At 43.0% G+C, this 23,979-nt stretch overlaps 1 protein-coding gene across 4 annotated transcripts in view; it reads left to right on the top strand.

The window, feature by feature from the left end:
* Map3k13 (mitogen-activated protein kinase kinase kinase 13) overlaps nt 1-23,979 on the top strand; it is a 161,515-nt gene that overhangs the window by 73,594 nt on the left and 63,942 nt on the right. Inside the window, exon 1 of one of the 4 annotated variants that reach the window (XM_048453822.3) lies at nt 7,294-7,418. The exons of the other annotated variants lie outside the window; for them this stretch is intronic. The gene's annotated coding sequence lies outside the window, so the exon portion shown is untranslated. Of the gene's footprint in view, nt 1-7,293; nt 7,419-23,979 lie in introns of those variants that run through there. 4 annotated transcript variants of the gene reach the window in all.

Below are 23,979 nucleotides of genomic sequence, written 5' to 3'. Positions count from 1 at the left end.
TGTTTCTCAGAAATCCCTTAGGCTGGAGGTTCACCTCTGGTTCCTCTGGTCTTTCTCTTGTCAGTTATTCCCTCTGTGTAAGGATAAGTCAGAGGCCTTGCTTGACTATGGTTTAGCTTGGAAGCACTGAAGAAGTTTGTATAGACTAGACAATGGTTAGAGGCCACTGGGGTCTCCATGGCCTCGCTGGACAAGAGAACAGCTGCATCCCACTGGACATTTCAAGCGATGTCCCACCGTTCCTGGGGCCTTCTTGACTTTAGAGGGTGTCTTAGTCAAAGTTCTGTTGCTGTGAAGAGGCACCATGACCATGGCAATGCTTATAAAAGAAAACGTTTAACTGGGGCTTGTTTATAGGTTCAGAGATTTAGTCCATTATCCTCATGATGGGGAACATGGTGGTTCACAAGCAGACATGGTACTGGAGAAGAAGTTGAGAGTTCTACATCTGAATCTGAAGGTAGCAGACAGAGAGAGGGACACTGGGCCTGGCTTGGGCCCTTAAAACCCCAAAGCCCACCCTCAGCGACACACTTCCAGCAAGGAGCTCTTTCTCAAGTAGCGTCACTCCCTGATGACTAAGCATTCAAATAGATGAGCCTGTGGTGGCCATTGTCGTTCAAACCACCACAGAGGACAAAGGGCAAAAGGTTGTCTATTTGATCCCTCTTGACTCCATTAGGATAGGCCTCCAGATATGGTTCCAAGACACTTAGACGGTCAGTTTCACCAGCCTGTTTCTTTTAGCTACCGTGTGATACTTAGACAAAGCTTGGCAAAACAAAATACTTTTAAATAATATTTGATTAGATGTACATTTTTTCTTAAGCCAATACTTGTAACTGTTACCTGTCATTAGATCAATAACTCCAGTGATTTAAGTAGAAGTTTGATTCAACTTTGACCTTAGAAGTTTTTAGACTTTTATAACTTGTACAGCCTTCCTAGCTTTCTTTGTCATTCTGGAAGCATCCAACCATCTTAACCCTCATGTGCAAATCCTTATTTATTAAAAATACTTTTGATTTTCATCCTTTTAACATATTCTTTTATGTGCTTTTTTGTTAATAATATGAGTCATTATAATATTAACAAATAAATTTACAATCTGCTGTGAGAATTTTCTCCATGCGAGATAAGTATGTTGGCCCATCCTCATAAGGTTCCAAAGACAAAGCAGAGGTCGTTTGCCACAGGCCATCCCACTGAAAAAGGTACTGAGCCACATGGCTAAAATAGATCAGAAAAATGAGTTAATCAAGATGTGAGAGTTAGCCAGTAAGAAGCCTGACCTAATGGGTCAATCAGCTTTATAACTTACAGAGATCTGTGTGTGATTTTTCTCTGGGACTAAACAGCTGGGGGGCCGGGAAGGACAAAACCCCCCAACAAGCAGGCCCCACTTCATGTTACAGAATGGCGCCCACATGGATAACTAAATCCACAGAAAGCCTGGGAACGCTTGGGAAAGATTAGAGTAAAGCATTTCAGTTTTCAGCTGTAGCAGGAAAAAAGCTGCTCTGTTTTAAAATGCTGGCTTTCTGGGCCGTCTTGCCAGGAAAAACTCTTGACTTTCAAGCGGACAGTCCGAACTATAAATACAATGTTGCAGCTTGCTTCCTGGCAAGGACCTTAAAAAGCCACAGGAGCTTTTGAATGTTGTTTTCTCCATATTCCTTAAAAAATTAAGAACCCATATGGTCAAAAAAAGAGAGATATACAATAAAGAGAGATTCAAAGAGTAAGAAAACCTCTAAATGGTTTACATTATGTTAAAAATATATACAGGCTAAAGGTTAAAGTTCTCAGAGTAAAACAAACAAACAAACAAAAAGAAACAAAAAACAAGTAGCCTGGGAGGCAGAGACAGACGGATCTCTGGGAGTTCAAAGATAGCCTGGTCTACAGAGTTATTCCAGGACAAAGATATGCAGAGAACCTGTCTCAAAAAGCCAAAAGTTAAAAGTAAAAATAAAAGAAATAGAGGTTAAAATAAAGCTGCATAAAGATGGAAAATACACAGAGAATCTCGGTTCTGTATGTTATTATGCTCTCTTTAAATTGTTTGAATGCTGAGGAAGGAGCAACAGCTGCTAAAAAGATATTTGCTTATAAATGCTGCAGAATTAATCCAAGATAAGTATTTTGAAAATACCTTGGCTTCAAAATTGAAGTCAAAAGGTATGTTACTTTGGAGAAGAGATTTTGCTTTTGTTTCCACAGAAAATGAGAGGCTCTGGATTTATTCAGAGTTAAGAAAAATCACCTTTGATCAAGGAAGGCCACCTGAAAAATCTCCGGTAGGAACAGATGGCCCAGATATCTGAGCTCTTCATCCAGAACAGGTTCAAGACTGCTACCTGAGATGATCAAGACTCACAGGACTTGATCATAACTCTAAATTTTCTTTAGGTCCCCATAAGATTATCAGTGCCCCCAACCAGCTGGAAGTAGCCTGGAATACTACGCCCACATTGCCAAAAAAATGGACTATGGCTATTTTCCTTTGTTTGTTTGTTTTTTTTTTTAAAAAAAAAAAAGAGGGGGAAGTGGTGCGGGAGAATTGTCTGCTTTCTGTCAATCATGTTTTATATAAAGCGCTGATTGGCCAGGCAGGAGGTATAGGCGGGAAAACCAGACAGGAAGTGGAAACGATACAAAGAGAACAGGAGAATTCTGGGGAGGAAGAAGTTGATTTCTCCCACTCCTGCCCAGACCACCGAAGCAGCAGGATGTGAGCTGCCCCACTGAAAAAGGTACTGAGCCATATGGCTAAAATAGATCAGAAAAATGGGTTAATCAAGATGTGAGAGTTAGCCAGTAAGAAGCCTGACCTAACGGGCCAATCAGCATTATAACTTACAGAGTCCTTTGTGTGATTTTTCTCTGGGACTAAACAGCTGGGGGAGCGGGCAGGACAAAACCCCTCAACAAGCAGGCCCCACTTCATGTTACACCAGGGAACCAAGGAGTCTGGGGGCATGGGCATGGCTCTCCTCATAGCAGTGTGACCCCAAGGCTGTCGTACTAAAACATCTTCTCCAGCACGGACAGTGATTTCCCATAGCCACATAAGTGGAGTCCCAACTTTTTGTTCCTTGATATATTTAGGCTATTTCAAATTCTTGATAGTATTTGACTTTTCTCTTCCTGGTAGTCTAGTCTTTCCCTGTTTCTAATTCAACTTTTGAAATATTATAATGCAATATGCTGTTGGTTTCTTTTTCAAAATATATTTTCTAAAATTCCATATCAGCATTTCATTCTTCCTCCATTTATAGAAGACATAACAAATACATTGGAATTATAAGTAAATTCAATCTTCCAGACTTGTAGGACAAGATCATAGGGCCAGTTAGATGGCTCAGGGGTAAAGGTGCTTGCTACCCAGGCGGACAACCCGAGATCAGAACCTTAGACCCACTTAGTGGAAGGGGAGAACGGACTCCTGCAGGTTGCCCTTTGTCCTCTAAGTATGACATGCCCAGCCCATGCATGCTAAATGAATAAATACACGGAATTGCAATTGTAAGTGGTGTTTAAGGAAAGAGTGCATTACCAAACCTCACTCAATCCCCATTTTCTTTAAAGAAGCCTCAGTACTTTGGAAACACAATAGTATACAAATGTAAGATAAAGTCATTTTTATTTGTAACTCTTTTGAGAAATGTCTCTAAAGGCACACCCAGGTAAGGGATATCAGTTGCCCCAGACAGGTAAGAGCTGGCTGTCACCCTTTTCTTTCTTGAATGTGCCTACTGGTGGTTAGAATGTTGTGTAGTGAAGCCCCGGGTCTCCAGTTTGGAGTGACTGAGAAAGGAAGGTGTGGGGGCCTTTTCACTGCTAGGTGACAGGTTTGCAAAGTTATGTACACTCCTGGCAGCTGGCCTAAGACAGGCAGCCATATTGGATCACTGTGCCTGAGACAAGCGGCCCATGGATCACCATCTTCCCGGCAGAATTCTGCCAGCATGATGTGGAATGCTTGCTGTGGCAGTAGTTAGAGGTGGTCCCTCCCGGCCTCACAGTTAAATTGTTTTCATTAGTGATTTGTTTCATGTTCTCTAGAGCTGCCCAGTCTGCTTTAAGCATCTTATGCTTGAAGATGTAGTAGGGGCAGTTTGACTCAGTGCTGTTCACCACGTTAAGAATCTTTTGTACGCTTTCTCAGATAGACGTAGCCCCCAGTGAGGCGTTCAATCGCATGACATGTTTTCAGACTAAAAAGACCTTAGAGATCATTATAGGTCGCTTCCTTTGGTTTGCAGATGAGGAAACTGAGGCAGAGAGTGGTTCTAAATTGCGCAGGGCCAAATCACTTGTGCCCCAGCTGGCTGCCTGCTGTTGACACTGCTTTCCAGTCATTAAACTGCAGTGGCTGAGGTCATAAACATCAAGGGGTATTAAACGATATCACACAGCCTTTAAAAACCTTAGCATAGCAAGCGTATGCTAACTATAGATGAATTTATCTTGATTTTGACAGAGAAAAATGTAAACCTTAATTATGCTCAAAAGCATTTAAGAGTTTCCTAGGCAACTTCTTCCGACAGCGTGTGCTCTCTCTCGTCCTCTTTCTCCTTTCCTGGGTAGAAAGAAGTCATCAAGCCAGGCTTGGTGCTGCACACCTTTAATCCCAGCACTCAGGAGGCAGAAGCAGGCGGATCTCTGTGAGTTTGAGGCCACTCTGCTCTGTAGCGCTAGTTCCAGGACAGGCAGGACTGTTGTACAGAGAAACCCTGCCTTGGGGGAGGGAGAGCCTTCAAAGTAGCCTGATCTGTATAAATATCTAAGGAATCATGTGACTGGGGGTGGGGCAAGCCCAGTTCTCGGCCTGCCCTGAGGGCTGTGGCATGGCACTGGGCCCAGGCCTGCGAAAGGCCATGTGGCAGAGGCTGGAGTCGAGCTTTGCCTTATGCCAGAGAGACTTTGAAAGGTTGCCTGGCCTCCAAGCCTCCTGAAAGGACTTTGTACCTGAAGGGACTTTGCAATCTTTTGTCTTGTGAAATTAATCCCTGGAAACCTCAGGGCTACCCTCTGCTCTGGAAGGGTGGGGCAGAGGTTAATGGAAAGGGCAGAGCACTAATTGACTGCGATAAGAGAAGCTGATAGACCAAACTGTCAGAGGGCTTTGAGGCATTTGTCCTGGTTTGGTTGTTAGACAAAGAAGCACAAGACACGGCGTGATACCAAGAACTGGCAAACAGTGTTGATTCTAGGAATTAACAAAATGCCCAGCAGAGAAGCAGTGTCTTCAAATGTGCAAACCTATGGATTAGCCATTTAAAGTTTCTCAAATCATCAGCAAGAAAGGCACCCTCCCACCCAAGCTCCAGACCAGACAGCACTTCCCTCCAAAGACAGATGGTCAGCCCGTTATTCCCTGGAGGCAGGAAGATTAAGCTCCCTGCCCATGTTATACCTCACTGCTCACTGCAGCTCTATCATGGCTGTGCTTAATCTGCCTTCATTCCAGACTAATGTGTTTGCCATGTTTGCCTTGTGTCCTCAGTAGATCCAGCCATCTTTCCTACCTAGCTCGGCTAGGTCCTGTTTCTTGTTTGGTGCTTTTAAAATTGGTAACATGTCAGGAATATATAAATCAACAAACGGTCAGCTTTCCCCACACATAGCAAACACTCAGGAAAGGCTCATTGAATTCCGACTTCTTCTTGTCTTCCTTTCCACCCTTTGCAGACTGTAGGCATCACAGTCATTTTTTCCTGGGGCCTCTTGTCTCAGAGTCAGTGCAAACAGACTGTTATTTATGAAACTTATGGCTGAACAGCGGCACTCACAGTAGACAGTCATACTTGTTGATAGTCATTTGGACTCAGGCAGTCAGGTCTTCTTTCTCTCTAGAACACTAAACATTTAAATAAAGCAATGGGAGACAGATGTGGCCACGTGCTCCTGTGCACCCAGCACTCAAGATGCTAAACACAAGCTTACTAGTTTAAGGAGAGCCTAGGCAACGTAGCAGGCCCCATGTCTGCTTTAAAATGCAGTGAAACAATACGTGCATGCAGTCAGCCTTCCACGTGAGTTTCGCCACTAGTGAAAATGTGATGGCTGTATCTGGACTGAGCATGCCCAGCCTTCTATCGTTGATCTCCACACAATGACCCATGACAATGGTTTACATGGCACTTATATTAGGCACTATAAGCAATCCAGAGAATGTTTAAAATACAGAGGATTGCATACCTTCTAGGTCAGTATATCTTCACTTTGTGTTAGGAGCTTTCTAGGGGGTCCTCCAGCCAATCCCTACAGATACTGAGGGACAGCCATATGCTAATGAGAATATAGATCTTATCTCTCCCAGTCAGGAAAGTTAGTTATCCCTGCTTCCTCCTGCACCCTTTAGCTATCATCTGTTGAGTTCAAAGAGTTGCTTATAGAAGGTGGGGCTTTGAATAAAGGGTGCCGGTAGATTGAGGGAGAGATGAGAAGGTGGTCTATATGTGTGTCAGTGTAAGAAAAGACACTGGCGATGATAAAACTTACCTGAGAGAGGAATAATGCTCTCCAAACTAAATCATCATAATAATAATCACCAAATTAAAGAAAAGCACAGCCATGTGTGACTCTGCTGCCTTCGTTGCCATTCTACCTTCCCGATATCCTTGTCTCCGTTTCAGTTTAGCTACCTCCTCGTTCTGTGTCACCGTCTTTCCCGGGTTGAGTGTTCCCCGCTTTCTGATCCCCCAGGGACGGGTCCCTGCCATGGCTCCTCTGCACTGACATACAATGGTCCTCTACCCCTGACTCCAGCCAGGGCACCGTCAGTTCCGTACTCTAAACATCTTTGATATACTTTGCAGTCCTGGGTAGCTTGGTTCCCATGCTCTACCTCCCTCGTATCTACTGCTCTTAAACAGAATCATCTTTCAGATCTAACCTTCTCGCCTCTGTCAGAAGGGCAGGCATCCTGTCAGCCACCTCCCCTACCCTGCTGTTTCTCCCTTCCGCCACATAGCCTTGTGATTCTGTATGTGTCTGTGTGTGCATGTTGTGTGTGCATGCCTCTCCCGAGTGGTGCTCTCTCTTCCTCTCTGTTCATGTGCAACACTAATCTCCCTTTGTACTTCAAAAACGTGCACCTGTCCCGTAGAGAGGCTCACAGCACCTTGTCATTACTTATTTGTGTGTTCTTCTCTAGTCGCCAGGGCAGGGATACACTGTTTTGCTCATAGCAAGCCAACATCATCGATGATTAACGAAGTATTTGTTAAGTTGGTAAATGAGTAAGTAGAAATATGTTGTAAGTGACCTCTTTCCTCATCGAAGAGGGGAGGTTTTGCTCTTGTCTTGTGACTTGGGTGGCAAATCTGAGGGGTGTCTTTCTCAGGGGGCACCAGTGAGACCTAATGTGGAGACCTTGAATCTTTTGGGAGAGAAGACAGGTCTAAGTTGTAAGTATTCAAACAGCATGCCAAGATGACCAAGACAGGCAAGGAATGGTTGTCTAAGCACTCTTGATTGTGTTCTGTTTCTTCCAAGAGTGAACTCAGGTCTCATTAAGGCTGTTTTTCTTGCAACCTATAATTTTCTGGTTATCTTGATAAATTTAATTCTCAGAAGTTTTCTTTATTTTCTCCTTGTTTTCTTCCATCTTTTTCCTTCCCCACCCATCTTTAAAAGTATCATACTTTGAGAAGTTATCTGCGGCAGCTCAGCTCTTAGCTCACAGTGAGAGACAGGAAAGCACAATCAACCACTCCGGCAGTGCGTTAGGGTCTGTGCGTGGTTACATAAGTGTCCTCACGCAAAATGCTTTGACTTCTTGTCAAGTTAGCACTTGCTGCTTCTCATTGCTGTAAATAATGTCGCCATCTTCTTGTCAAGAAATACTTGCAAGGTGACCAGAAATGGGCGAAATAGCCCAAAGGCTGCCATTTCTTCTCTTGGATTTATTCACCTAGTGTTCTCTGAATCCTGACCCCACTCGAGTTGTACACAAGACTTCTCTTTATAATTTAATAAATCTAGGACTTTGCATAGGAGGGGTGTGTGTCCTGGTGTCACTTTGGAAAGCCAGGCAAGGCTGTATTTTGCCGCTGTAGCAGAGGCCCTTTCTGGACTCGAAGCTGCCCTTGCCTCCTTTCCTTCTCCGGATGGCTGCCCTGATAGATGAACTCTCCTAGGGGAGCCTTATGGACCAGCCCTCTGTCCATTACCATGCAGCAAGGTTGTAATTTATAGCCCCAGATGGTGGCTTCCCACCTCATCACTCCCGACTTACTTCAGCAAGAATGTTAGCTATTAAATTGCCTCTGTCTTAACAATAATCTGTACTGTTTGCAAACGACATTCTGCAAATGTTCCCATTTATCAAAATATTGTTTTAAATGAAGTTTCATCGGAATGTGAAGAACATTATGCATTATAGAAATAAACAGTCAGGCTCTTTGGGGGATTTTAAGTGTGGAAATCAAATATGAAGGCACAAATTCTGGTCAGATTCCTGAATTTTCATCGGGGGTGTCAGATCTTCTTGGATGGGTGCTTTCAATGCTGAGGTCCTTGGGGCATGTTCTGCCATTGCTGAGCTACAGGCCCTGCCTTTGGGCCAATCATTAAAGCTTGTGGGCCTATCTCCTACTAAGAACTGAGGTTCTTGCCAGAGAACATAACCTATTATTTTTAGCTTGCTCGGTGTTGTTGAGAGCTCACATATGAAAAATAACAGAGGAGATCTTCTAACGGGCCGTGGCTCGTTCCTAATGGATTAACTCAGGCCTTCAAAGAGCTGCTGACTCCAGATCTCTTACTGTGTGCTGCTTTGCGGGAAAAGTGGATGCCACCTGGTCAGGAGAGGTAACGGGGAAGCGTGCTCTGTGTTTGAGGGTGTTGTTGTGGCTCTGTCATCTTTCTCGTCTGGGGTACATCTGTGAAAGGGGGGGGGTCTCTCAGAAGAAGCAGAAATTGTTCTTGGATGATTTGGATGTTTTCGTCTTCCTTGAACAATTGTGTCTTTACTTTGATCGCTAGAAAGCCCCAGTCCAAATCTGTGAGTCCTTTTCTCATGTTGCTAGCACACTGGTTTGTTTGTTTTTATTTATTTATTTATTTATTTGTGTTTTGCCTCTTTATTTTTACTTCACTCTTTAAATATTTTGTTTATATTTTTCTTAACTTCTTTATTACACCATGCATGTTTTGTTAGCAGTTTCAAATTCTATTTAAGGTTAAGTCTGTGTGTCTTCCCCTAATGCGTATTTTTAATTCAAATCTCAATTCAGAAAGGCCAAGCTTATTTTATTCTGCCTTACAATAAAATCCCGATATTATGACCTTTAAATATTAGTATTAAGTTGTAGACGCCTTTGAACTCTGAAGATCATAAACTGCACAATGTGAAACACAGACTGTGTTTATTTGACAGGATGTAGGGCCAGATGATGTCTGGAAGTCTTACTGTGTAATTTAATCCTGGTGCTGTGTTTTTGGCTTCACTAGCCTCCGAGTGTGCATATGTAATTAAGTGCACATGTGTAAAAAGCATGGCCCTGATAGGAAGGAGAGGGAGAGAGATCATTAGCAGAGATTAGATTTGCCTCTCCAGCTGGGCAGTGTGCCTCTGAATTCCGAGGGCTTTCCCCAGTGTGAATTATTAGACTGTCTCAGCTGCTGCCCAGTTCCCCTCTGGCTGAAGCACATTTACTATGCCGTTAAGCTGTGCCCCGAGAGGCAGAGAGTCCTGAGGTCCCAGATGTATCTTATACATGCAGAAAGGGTGCAGAACCTATGGAACAAGGTCTGCCCAGATCAAAACTTGATGGCCAGGCAGAAATAAAGAAAAAGCCGAGTGCTAACTTTACATCCATGGGATGTGGGGAGTGGTGAGTACGATGAAATGATTCCTGTCTCGCTAAAACCAATAGGAATTAATCAAAGGAGCTGTGGTCAAATCAGTGGAGATATCCTGGTCTGCTGCTGCCTGGAATTCTAAAGACTAATGAATGAATCCGACTCTGAATCTAGAATTGTGTCCATCTTCTTGATTGATGAGGTTCTTTGGCAGTGATGGTACATTGAGAATTATGGAACCATGAACCCTTTTAGGATAGCATGTTATAGCAAAACAGGACTGTAGTCTTACCCATTAATTGGTTGAACAGAAATTATAGCTGCAATAAATGATCTGTTTTAGTATTCTCATTGAGGCCACATGTATTATACTACCGTAATTTTAAAAGACATAGTGGAGTGATGGATTTATTCAGTGTAGTCATTTTACAGCGTACATAAATGACAGAACACCCCACTGTACACTGTTTGCTTGCCGGCTTATTTTATCAGAGTATGACATCTGCTGTCAACCAATGCAGTGGGAAAGCAAAAGGGGGCACAGCGTCTTCCCCTGTGGCTTACCTGAAAAGACCAGCGTATGAGATTATCAACAGACGGTCCGGAGGACACATGCAGTGCACAGATAACACAGACCCTGTAACTAAAGGGAGAGTTTAAATCTTTTCCGAAGTAACAAACTGTTAACAGGTGCCGAAGTCGTCGTATCTCAGCCTTGTGTCCCTTCCTCTCCTCTCCTTCCCGAGTACTGACGAGTAGGAGCACAGCAGGAAGACGAAGGAAACCACTACCTGCAGGCTCACCCGCTGCTCATTTCTCAGGACAGTGCCCACGTGCCCCCGCCACCCTGCGCCGCCACCAACAGCAACCACTGCCACACTTGCTCTAGCTAAATAGTAGCCCAAATGATGCATCCATTTAAGACTGAAGAAATAGATAAGTTGAGAACTTAACGTTTACCATATTAGTGAAAGATATGCAGAGGATAAATAGGAGACACAAACTATGAGGAAGACACTGAGTCTCTCTACCAATAAGACTGACGGCAGGAACGGGAAGACAGGGATTCTCTCTGCCACTAGGACTGACATGGCAGGAATGGGAAGACACGGTTTCTCTCTGCCACTAAGACCGGAAGTTCTCTACGAGGCGGGAGGACGGCAGAGAGTGGACATGCATTCAGGGTTTATACTTGAACCTGGGTTTCTTTACACTGTCGGGCTGTGGAAATGGAATGAATTACTATTAAAGGTTAGGGCTGGCAGTCAGAACAGCTTGACTGCAGTATAGACCACACAGGTGAACCGGACCCCATGTTTCTTGCTTTAATGTTCTACTGTCCCCTTCTCGAAATCCCTGAGAAGTTGTTAGACAAGAGATTCTTTTTTTCTTGTTCAGATAATTAAACAATTAAGCCAGCCTTGGTGACACATGCCTTTAAATACCAGCACTTAGGAGGCAGAAGCAGGGAGATAGCTGAGTTTGTGGATAGCCTGGACTACAGGACAAGTTTCAGGACAGCCAGGGATACAAAGAGAAACCCTGTCTCACAAAAATTGAGATTATAATACAATTGCATCATCCTTCCTTACCGCTCCTCCCTTTTTTTAAAAAAAAAATGAGAATTGCTATTTATTCCTGAAGTTGCCAAAAAACATCACCAAAGATGTCTTTTCATTTTCTGATGTCTTCCCTGTCTCTTTCTTCAGAGGATTAAAGTTTTCTTGTAGAGATCATCACTTCCTTGGTTAGGTTTATTAACTAAAGGTTTTTAACCAAGGTTAAACCTAACCTTGGTTAGGTTTATTGCTGGACATTGTATTTTCGTTGAGGCTGTTATGAATGAGACTCCATTTTGTTGTTGGTATATAGAGAAGCTATTGATTTGGGCAAACTGATTCTGCCACATTGCTTCATTTGGTTATCATTTCTAGAAGTTGTCTGGTAGAATGCTTGGGAGCTCTCATAAATAGTATCAAGACATCTTCTTTTGAATTTCATTCTCTTGTCTTATTGCTCCAGCTGGTACTTACTTAGAGTACAGCATTGAACAGGAATGGGAGCTGGCAGTGGTGGTGCATGCCTTTAATTCCACCTCTTGGGAGGCAGAGGCAGGCACGCAGTTTGAGGCCAGCCTACTCTACAGAGTGAGTCCCAGGACAGGCTCCAAAGTTACACAGAGAAACCCTGTCTCTAAAAATCAAAATGAATAAATAAATACCAGCTCTTAGATTTGTTGATTGATTTATTGTTTTATTTCTATTTCATTAATTTCTTCTCTAACTTTTATTATTTCTTGTCATCAACTGGGTTTGGATTTGGTTTGTTCTTATGTTTCCAAATGTTCGAGTTGTGTCATTCAGTCATGTATTTTTGCTTGCTTCCTCTCTCTCTCTCTCTCTCCCCCGCCCCTCTCTTTTCCTTCCCCCCTTCTTTCATGTGGGCACTTAGAGCTATTAATTTAATATGGCTTTCTGTGTGTCCCAGAGGTTTTGTTTTGTTGTGTTACGTTTTCATTTTCATATTTTATTTCTTTCTTGATTTCTTTTTTGATCCACTCATCATCCAACAATGAGTTACTTAATCTCCATGAGTTTGTGCATAGTTCGTCCAGAGACCTGTTTGCTGTAGAAAGTGGGGTGCTGAAATTATTTACTATTAATGCGTTGATGCAGTCTGTCTCTTTAAATTCAGTAGTGCATTTTTTACAAAATGAGGTACACTAGAGTTTGGTGCATATCTGTTTAGGATAGTAATGTCTTCTTGATCAACTGTTCCCTCAGATTAGAGTGCAGTGTCCCTTTTTATCTCTTTGGAGTAGTTTTAGTTTGAAGTCTGTTTTGTTAGATAATAGTATAGGAATACCTGCTTGCTTCTTGTCCCATTCGATTGGAGTATTTTTGCTCAACCTTTTACTCCAAGGTAGTGCCTATCTTTAAAGCTAATATGTATTTTTCTTTTTCTCTTTTTTCTTTTCTTTTTCTTTTCTTTTCCTTTTTTGAGACAGGGTTTCTCTGTAGCTTTGGAGCCTGTCCTGGAACTAGCTCTTGTAGACCAGGCTGGCTTTGAACCCACAGAGATCCGCCTGCCTCTGTCTCCCAAGTGCTGGGATTAAAGGCGTGCGTCACCAGCGCTGGCATGCTAATATATATTTCTTATAGATGACAGGTGGATTTTGTTTCTTGGTCCATTCAGTCAGCTAGTGTCTTTTGACTGGAGAATGGAGGCCATTGATATATAAAGCTATTATTGAAAGATATGAGTTAACTGTGGCCATTGTGTTGTTGATTTTGTTGTTGTTTGTGTTCTCAGTGGCGCTTGGTATTTTATAATTACTGCTTCATTTTTTTTTTTTTTTAGTCTCTTGGCTACGTTTATTCTTCTCATGAGCCTGAAATATGCTTCCTGCATTTTGTACAGGCTTGGTTTGCTGCCTATAAAAAGGCTTAGACTTTTTGTATCCTAGCTAATTTTTCTTTTCCTCACTAAAGCAGACAGTTTTGCTGGGTTGGCAGTCATGGGCTTTTAGACCTAAGAATGCACTGCTTCAGTCTCTTCCAGCTTTCAAAATGTGCATTGAGAAATCACCAGTTATTCTGATAGGTTTTTTCTTTATATATAATTTGTGGTTTTTCCCTTGCAGCCTTCACTACCCTTTCTTTGTTCTGTATATTAGTGTTTTAAATATGATATGCCATGGGAATTTCCTTTTCTGGTCTTGTCCATTTTGTTTTCTGTGTGGTTCTTTTATCTGTGTAGGTGTGTCTCTCCTTAGATTTGAAAAGTTTTCTTCAGGATCTTGTTGCCAGTCTGGTCTATGCCATTGACTTGGGTTAACTGCCCTCATCTATGCCTATAGGTAGAAATTTCGGTCTCTTCATGGTGTACCACATTTGTTGTATGTTCTTTTCTTGTATTTTAAAAAACATTTTTATATTCTTTGCTTATTTAGTCTAGACCCTCTGCTTAACCTTTGAACTCTGATATTCTCTCTTCTGATTGATTTATTTTACTTGTAAGGGTTTCCTTTGTGATTTCTGGTTGACTTGTTGGGATTTTCAACCCCCTTTTCATTGAGCCCTCATCGATATTTCTACCTTACTGTTGAATTCCATCCTCAATCTTGGATTGTCTTCTCTTCCATCAGCTGTATGTCTGCATGCTCTCGGGCATCGCTCGGGTGTTTATTCTCTTAGATACACCAAGCTGTCCCATTGTGTCATCTTTAAACTCTTGCAATTCTCTCATGAACTTTATGATTATTTTTTTAAGTTCTGTGTCCCGAGATTCATCTAGGCAATTCCCATTGACAAATATTTCTGTAGGACTGGTGTGTTTGGGAAGAGATACTGTCTTAATCTTTCTTTATGTTTGTAGGTTTCAGATGAGTTCTGGGCATGTGGACTTTTGTTAGTTTTGTGTCTGATAGGGTGGGGCAGGTTGGGGCAGAAGAGGACTTACAGGTGAGCCTTGAGGTTGACTATGGCTTCTGTGGAATAAGGTCAGGTGAGTACAGGGGACTGGACTGATATGCAGGATGTGAGTACTGGTCCAAGCCTGGAGTTGGCGGTAGATCTGGTGGTTATGGAGGTACTTGGAGAGGAGGATCAGGTGGACTTACCTGGGTAGGTCATCAGGAGAATGTGCAGGAGCTGGCTAGTTGGAGAAGTAGGGAATCTTCATTTTCATATTGTACTTAGCTCAACAAATTTTAGCTGTTCTGTTGACAGCATGTAAAATTGTCACAGCTTTTCGGTGGTATCCTCACCAACAGTGCATCTTGTTGTACCATGCCTCCTTCTGCCCAAAGGCTACCATGCTGCTGCTACAGCCTGAAAAGTGGCTTTGCAGACTGTGTCATTGCCAATGAATGACACAAGCCCCCTCAGTACTGCCTTGCTGATAAGATACATATTCTATATGCATTACTTACTGTAATGACAGGAACTTAGAAACTTCATATTTTGGTCATTCCAGTTGCTGTGGTTTTGAAGGAAAGCTTTCTGACCATTGCATATATAATGAGTAATCTAAGGCCGAATCCTTTTGGTGACCAGTATTGAAAGCCTTCCGCACTGTTGTGCCACCCTGCAGTTACTGCCTTTCATGCTCCTTACGGTCACCATCTTCAACCATTGGCGTTCTTAGAGAACGAAGGACCTCGCGACGTAAGACCTGATACCCTGAATCTGCCAGGGAATTGGCACAGGAAAAGGCTTTCTGAACAGGACCCCAATAGCATGGGCACTGGGACCTGCCTGCCTTCTCTCTTTTTCTAACACAGTCTCTACTGTTTTGCCCAGACTGATATCAAACTCCTGGGTTTAACCCATTGTCTGCCTGATCCTCCTGAGCAGAGCTGGAAACTTTAGGCAGGCACTACCATGCCTGAATTGTTTTTCCTTTTTAAATTTTGTTTGGGCTCTTGTTTTGTTTGGTTTTGTGTTTGTTTTATCCAGACACGGTTTCTCTGTGTAGCCCTGGCTGTCCTGGAACTCACCCTATAGACCAAGTTCGTCTCAAACTCAGAGATCTGCTTATCTCAGCTTTTCAAGTGCTGAGATCAAAGGCGCGCATCACCACACCCACTTCCTGTTTCCTATTTTAAATTTTGACTCTCAATTCTTTTTAATCTAGTGGGGTTGGATAAATTCCCTTTTATAATACCCATTTTCACTAATAAACGTATTTATTTTGTTACATGGGGGGAAAAAAGGAAGTTAGGAATCTGGGATGTGGTGAGGTCTGACCAGAAGACAGTAATATAAAGTTAAAAGATTAATATTAAAAATGCCTGAAAGGAAAGAAAATTGTGAAAAGACTATTAGAAATCCTCATGGTTATAGAGACTCTTCTCTGTTTGTTTTGGAAGTAAAAGGCTTACTGTGCTGGTGATGTGTAGGAGACTCTGTGGGAACCAACGATTCTTATTGAGCCATTTGGCTACCACCACACCTCAGTCCTTAGCCTTCACATCATTCTGGGAATCTCTGAAGATGTCTTTCATATTCTCTTGTTATTTTTGTTGGTCATAGTGTTTTGTTTGTTTGTTTGTTTGTTTGTTTGTTTTGTGGCAGGGTCTGTCTCATAGTGGCCTAGAACTGACTTTGTAATCCAGGCTGGTCTGGAATTTGTGGCAATCCTCCTGCCTTAGCTTCTGAAATGTTGGGATTGTAGACCTGACTGACTTTGAGATTCTTAAGGTGTATAGCCTTGACTGTGCTAAACTCATTCCAATTTTATCCTCTAAATGTATGATTACTAATTTTCATTTAGAAATAGCCAGAGGCACTTCTGTCTCAAAGGGTATTAAATGATCCCACATACAAAATTAATGATAATGTATTCATAAGTAAGCAAGTTATAAGTGTAAAGCATGATTGCATTTTAACAACGCCTGCCAGGCCCACTGAAATGGACTTGGACTTGTGAAGGGCATCCTGGGAAAGTTTGTGAAGAACATCCTGTCCCTGTGAGCCGAGCTGCTGCTGCACCCGGCAGTCTGAGGCCAGGTGGGCCGGGGCGAGTGTGGCTCTTGCACTGCAGTCTGCACACCTTTGCATTTTATCTTTTTAAAGAGTTCATGTTAGTGGAATCATTTAGGATTATATGGTTTTGAACATTTTTCTGTTTTCTCTTAAAATCATTTGGGATTCCCCCATGTTATTTTATATCTTTTTAAGTTCATACTTCAGGTGTAACAGCAGAGAACTCATCTAAGGATACCCCATGAAAGACCTGATTAATAGTGCCCCAGTCAGCAAGTACTATTTTTTAAATTAAATTATAGTTATGTCATTTCCCCGTTTTCTTTTCTCTCTTTTAACCTCTCATATCCCACCCCAAACCTCTCTCTCAAATTCATGTCCACTTTTTTTTTTGCATAGGTATACATATACATTGAAAGCATGAAAAAAAGAAAGGTGAAGTGGGTAATTTTGGGCGGGCACTGCCAAGGTATGCCACTAAGCAAACACACCATGTGCAACAGAATTAGTGCAAGGGGGTTATTGGGGGAGGGGAGGATGAAAGAGTAAACGGCGTGATGGAGTGGGGGCATGAGAGAGGCAGGCAGGCAGGCAGGCAGACAGACAGACAGACAGGGGAGAAACCAGAGGAAGAAGAGAGACAAGGGAAGAGCAAGAGGCAGGAGAGGCAAGAGAAATGAGAGAAAAGAAGAGACAAGAGAGCGAGCTGTGTCTGGCGGGCACTTTTAAGGGGTGCACGTGTTGCGTAGCCGATGGTAGAAAGACACCTGGCCACAGGTCATGGCGTAACTTAACTGCTTTGACAGCAGAGGCAGGCTGCTGCCATGGCAGAAACGAACATGCATGCATATGATATATGCATATATATGTATATATATGTATTTATATATCCCAAATATATAGATGCAACCTGCTTAGTTCATAGGATCCTGTATGCAGTATGTATATGATTACAGGATTGACCACTTGGTATTGGATAACCATTGGGGGATTCTTCCCTAGGGAGACTACTTATTCTCCTCTCAGCATTTTTGAGACAAGGTATCTCACCGGCCAGGCTGGCTGTGCACCACCATGCGTGGGTTCTGCTGTCGAACTTGGCCCTTCATGCTCACACAGCAGCGCTTGGACTTCCGAACCCCACCCCCACTCTCTCTCTAGCTCTTATAGAGCATTCTCATTAACGTCTGACTTTGTGGAAAATTCTGGGGGAAACGATGATAAACATAGTCTCTACTTTGAGCATCCTCCGCTGATAAGAGGAATCTTTAGGTTGAAGAGATCGATTGTCATTTAAGTGCTGGTAATAAGATGAAAGCATTAGGGCATCAGACAGAACTAAGTTCACTAGGTGAACAAAATTCCTCAGTGGACTGCTAAAGGAAGCAAGAGGTATTTATGCTACATACGTTCCTTTGGCAGTAGAAGGTCTCCAAATAGTTATATTCCTTCAAAACTTTGTCAGAGAAGGTATTAGGCCAGAAAGATTGCAACTATTTCCTAACTTCGTGGAGTAGAATTATCATTTCTTGTCTTTTACGTGATATTCCACTTGGCTGGGAGTAGTGGCACACACCTTTAATCCTAACACTCAGAAAGCAGAGGCAGGTGGATCTCTGTGAGTTCAAGGCCAGCCTGGTCTACAGAGTGAGTTCTAGGACAGCCAGGACTACACAGAAAAACCCTGTTTTGAAAATAAAAGAAAAATACATTCCACTTGAAGATCATGATATATATCTTTTATTTAAATTATTTCATGCCATATATTGTGATCATGTTCTTTCCTTTTATTTTAAGAATGACTAGACACAGGCCAGAGAAGTGTAGATAAAGCACTTGCTGTACAAAGCTGAAGATCTGAGTTCAATCCCTAGGTTCCCACCTCTGACCCAGCTGTCCTCTGATCTCCACACACACACACACACACTAATAATAATAATAATGCTTAGCCCCATATACATGAACTTCCAATCTGTTATTTAAAATGCAACTTTTAAAATGAAGAGGAAAAATATTAAAATCAGGTTAAATATCACAAAGTTTATGTACAATTTGTACACCTGGCCACAAGGGCATGCTCCTATAATCCCAGCTGCTCAGAGGGTTTAAGTCAGAAGTCAGCCTAAGCAACACAGTGAAAAATTATCTCAAAACACAAAGCCCATGATTTACTTTTTTAATTTTTTTATTAATTCCTTGAGAGTTTCATGCAATGTATTTTGATCATATTCACCCCACTCCTCTCTTAACTTTCTCCCAGGCCCACCCCCACCTCCTTATTCCCCAGCTTCTTGTCCTCTTTTTTTTTTTTCTTTTTAGAAACTAGCAAAAGAGCTGGGGAAATATTCAGCAATAAAGAGCACTGGCTGCTCTGGCAGCAGTTCCCAGTACCCTCATGGAACCGCCCCCCGACACACACATACACAAGCAGTGGTTCCCAGCACCCTCATGGGACCATGCACACACACACACACACACACACACACACACACTCACTCACACAAGCAGTGATTCCCGGCACCCTCATGGGACCCCCATCACACACACACACACACACACACACACACACACACACACACACACACAAGCAGTGGTTCCCGGCACCCTCATGGGACCCGCATCACACACACACACTCACACAAGCAGTGATTCCCGGCACCCTCATGGGACCTCCATCACACACACAAAGCTCAGAGTCCACTCCAGAAGCATTTTTTTTACCTCCATAGCATCATTAACTCTTAAGAAAACTCGTTGTTCCTTTGTACATACCTAACTCTTATTTTATACGCAGTTCTGACAGGCTCGTCTGATTTCTAAGTTCATGGCACATGCATGCATGCACGCATGCACACACACACACACACACACACACACACACACACACACACAGTACTCAGGAAAATTTTGTGGACATACTAACTGCCCAAGCAACTTTCCTAAGCACTATGAGAGTTGATGGCTACTCACCAACCAAGACCAGACACTGAGAAAGAAGAAAACCAAGTTGACCAAACATATCCAGCAATAAAGCAGTTACTAATATCCTCTACTTTGTTAATGTTCTCTACTTTGCAAAGAGATTTAGAAGTGGTACTTTATATAGTTGCTGTGGGTGATAGGATTGTTGAATTATATCTTTTGAAAATTATCCTGTGGGGGCTGTAGAGGTGGCACAGTGCTTAGGAGTGCTTGCTGGTCTTCCAGAGGACCCCAATTCAGTTTCCAGCACCCATCCCAGGCAGCTCACAGGCAGCTGTAACTCCAGGTGACATGAAAGAGCACCCTGGCATGCATGGGCTATGCTTACACATACATAAATGAAATAAGAGTAAATCTTTTTCAGTGTTCATACGAGTGCTAAAGAGATGGCTCAGGCACTAAAGTGCTTGCCGCACAAGCATGTGGACCTGATTTTGGAGCCCCGCATCCACCTAAAATATGGAGCTTGACAGCACGCACCTGTAATCCCAGTGTCAAGGAGGGTGACTGAGAATTACACCAGACATTGACTTCCAACCTCCCCTTGCATGTAAACATATGCAACAAAACAGGAATGCATACACAAAAAGTTTGCATGCACACATTTATTAAGCACGCTCTTACTATGAGTTCAAGTTATAATTCCAGAGGAAGTTGCTGGCTATGCCTCTAAATTCTCCCCTCTGTAAAACTAGGCTTTGTGTTGAAAGGCTGCATCATCTTTTCATCACAGATTGTCTGTTGTTCTACTTTGTTCTTTCCATCAACACGGCCGTGTATACTCATTTTCTGTACCTAAGAGCAAGTAATATTCCTTGATGCCCTTCCTTGTTGTCATGATTTGGGTGGCTGGAGATGACCAAGGACTCTTTAATAATGTACAGTCTCAGCTATGTTGGGAATAGAAATGGAAGCTCCCCAATGAATAAAGTATAGGGTGTGCTAAATAATTAAATAATAGATACAGATGACTCCCTAGCACCAAGTCTAATTCAGATTCTAAAACAACAACAACAAAAAAAAATATTGATCATTGGCAGTTTCAAATTTCTCTTCTTGGTAAAGCTCAAGATGTCCTGGTGTGTTTTCCAAAGCGTTGTCTGTATGGGATTGGTATTAAAAGGCTAAAACACAGGACTGCCTTTGTGACAAAAGAGTGTTGGGAAGGAGACCGCTAAGTCTAAACGCAGCAGTCTTGCGCACTGAGTTGACCTTACTAACACTCTGTTAACTGTCGACGGTGAACGGGCACCTAGACTTGCCACCACTGAAGTCTTTGCCCAGATCTATAGTCCGCCGTAAGGCTTCGTCTAAGAAGCGACTGGTAATCCAGTGATTGCTTCCCTCATCATCCGTCCACCAACGTTGTGCCTGTCAACCACACCAGTCCTGTGTGATAAACTCCTGTGATAAGGAGTTTCAAGGAATGGTGGTAGCAGGAATCCAGTTCTACTTCCAGAATTCTTCACAAACAGAGTGGGGTGTGGTGGCGCAGACGCAGTCTCAGCACTTGGAAAGCTGAGGCAGGAGGATTGCGTGTTTGAGCCAGCCTAGGCTACAAAACAAAATGGCAGCATGTGTGTGGATAAAGGTGTGCTCTTGGTTTCTGGCTGCAGAGTTGGGGTAGCCTGTGCTCAGCGGCTGTGTTTAGCAGCTAGCCGAAAGAGGGTCATTGATAGTGTACGCTCCAGTTTTCTCATCAAGTGTTGCTAGGAATAACAAGAGTCCTTGGCCTGAAGGGTCTCCTGAGGACGGGAGTAACCAGGGAAAATGTGTAAAGCCGTCAGAGGCATGAACCTCAGTTAGCTTCTGTTATTATTTTTTTTCTTTTTCTTTTTCTTTATTTGTGATGCTTGAGACTGAACCCAGAGCCTTGGACATGCTGGACAAGCACTCACTAAGCTACATCCCCCCACAGTTGTTATTAATATATTATTAACATGTAATACACAAATAATAAGTTTCTGTTTTCTTTTATTTTTTAAACTTTATTTAATTTTATGTGTGAGTGCTCTTGCATGTACATCTGCACACCAGAAGAGGGCGTCAGATCCCATTGTAGATGGTCATGAGCCACCATGTGGGTGCTGGGAATTGAACTCAGGACCTCTGGAAGAGCAGCCAGTGCTCTTAACCGCTGAACCACCTCTCCAGCCCAAAAATAAGTTTCTTATATTCCCATGTGTTTCTCTCCATGAAGTGAAACCTCCCATTATATCTGGGCCTGTATTTGCTGCTGAGCTAAATAGCTAGGAAGGCCGGGGGAATCAAGGTACAGAGATAATAAGACTTGAATCTACACTTTGTGAATTTGCACATCTATTAGAATTAATGGTTTCTCCTGAAAAACAAAAGTCATGGCAAGTCTGTCAACAGTCTATAATTTCAGCATTTCCAATTGACAGAAGCCAGTGAGCTAGCAAAGGTGGCGGAAGGCCCTTTGACAGCATCCTGTGGGCCGAGTGTGTTGGGGAATGCCCAGTAGCAGTGCAGACCCATCGCTGGTTCCGCTGGCTCCATTACCGTGTGTTCCCATGAGGCCCTGTATGTTAGTGTGCACTCTGACATTAGTACCGCCTGGTACAATGCAAGAGCACGTGGCCTGCATTCACCTTCCTACCTGCGTCAGGCTGCGCTTCCTCACTGAGCAGTCAGAATGCCTGGCAGTGGCTTGGTGAGAGAAGTGTGCTAGTGCAATTTCCCTCCTTTATCGCCTGCTCGGAGTCATGCTGCTCTTAATAGTAGTGCCAGACAGTGCTTTATAAAATATTTTTGAGATTATAATAGAATTATGCAATTTCCCCCTTCCATTCTCCTCCTTTCAGATCCCCCCATTCATCCTGACCCTCGCTCTCTTTCAAGTTTATGGCCTCCTTTTCCTTCCTTGCTGCCACACACAAACGAACACACTCGCGCATGTATACACACACATTCACACACGTATACACACACTCCTAAATGCATAAACACAACCTGCTCAGTCTGTATAATGATACTTGTGTGAGTGTTTTCAGAGCTGAGCATTTGGCATTGGATAACCAATTGGTGTGCTCTTCCCCGAGGAGGACTGTTTCTCCCCATCTCAGAACCGCTTAGTTGCATGGAGCTCTTTTTCGAGGGTTTAGCCTCTTGGGCTTTCGCCCTTCCGTGTTGGCTTGTCTAGTGGTGTCGTCCTTGTTCAGGCCATGTTTAGACAGTGTCTTAGGGTTTCCATTGCTGTAAAGAGACACCATGACCACGGCAACTCTTATAAAGAAAGACATTTAACTGGGTGGATTACAGTTCAGAGGTTTAGTTCATTATCATCACACTGGGACATGGCAGCATGCAGGCAGACGTGGTGCTGGAGAAGGAGCTGCGAGTGGAGAAGGAGCTGCATCTTGATCCCATGGTCAACAGGAAGTGATCTGACTGTCACACTGAGTGAAGCTTGAGCAAAGGAGACCTCAAAGCCCACCCCACGGTGACACACTTCCTCCAACATGGCCACACCTGTTAGTAGTGTCACTTGCTATGAGTTTATGGGGACCAAGTACATTCAAACAACCATAGGCAGTAATGTTGAAACTTTATGGGTGTAGCTTCTGACTTCTGTAGGAGACACAATCTCACAGCAAAATCCCTGTTGACCCCTGAGCCTTACAGCAGGAGTTTTGTTGTAGGGGTGTCAGTTGGAACAGGCCCCTACAATTCTGCATTTTGATTGGTTGTGTTTTTTTTATTTAATGGTTTCCATCTTTTGCAAAGAGAACTTTTCCTGATGGGAGATGATGACTGCACTTATCCAGTTAGACCCTGGGAAAGGATGCCCAGACAGTTGTTGCTAAGCAGCACGTTATCCACCACCTCCCTAGAACCAGCATGTGACTTCATAGCCATGACCAGCATCGGGGTCAATGGTATTTTCCCCATACATCCACTAAGGCAGAAGAGGACATTTCCTAATGAACACCCACATCTATAGAGTCAGTGACTGACACCAGTTTCAGTTTTCTCTACAAACCAAAAGGTCCAGAGATGCCTTGGCAGCGTGGACTCAGCTCTGCAGCTTGCGTTTCCAGCTTTGGCCAGTGCGTCTTTGACAGTAGATTGCTGTTGGGCCCTCTGGAAATGTAAATGACAGCGCCTGCTATGGCTACTCATTTATCACATAGACAGTGGTAATTTGAATTCAGAAAAGTGATTATGTAGAGCCCCCAAAGCTACCTTCACTAGTACATTTGGAGAGTGGATCAGTCTGACTAGATTGCAGTTCCTTCTTGAGAAACACACTTAGTCTGCAAAGAAATGCGTGCCATAGTACATATCGACAACATGGCATTTATTAGAAACGGTTAAGTGTTTTTATTCTTATCATCAGATTGCATATCTGTGCTAACCCCACTGTACCCCACTAAGGGAGTTATTAATCTTTCAACATTTATAATTCTTCAAATTGTCTCCTTTTTCAAACTAAATAAGGCATAGAGACTCCAGGAATGGTCAGCGTGGTCCCAGGTCCAGGGTCCGTGAACCCTGCAGTAGCTCAGCACTTGTTTCTGCGAGTTGGATCTGCGGAACTGTCTGGGAACAAATGGTCTTTTCACTTTAAAATGCAAACATCGTTCTCTGTGGCCACCTCAAGGTTCTTTTCTCCGGTGACTTAAAGACAATTTTGTTTTCAAATTCATATTCTTGGGATGGCAAGGTGGCA

Source organism: Myodes glareolus, chromosome 2 (assembly GCF_982192425.1).
Source record: "Myodes glareolus chromosome 2, mMyoGla1.1, whole genome shotgun sequence".
Classification (NCBI taxonomy): domain Eukaryota; kingdom Metazoa; phylum Chordata; class Mammalia; order Rodentia; family Cricetidae; genus Myodes; species Myodes glareolus.
The sequence above is the reverse complement of the archived record's forward strand: the minus strand, read 5'-3'. Positions and strand labels throughout refer to the sequence as shown.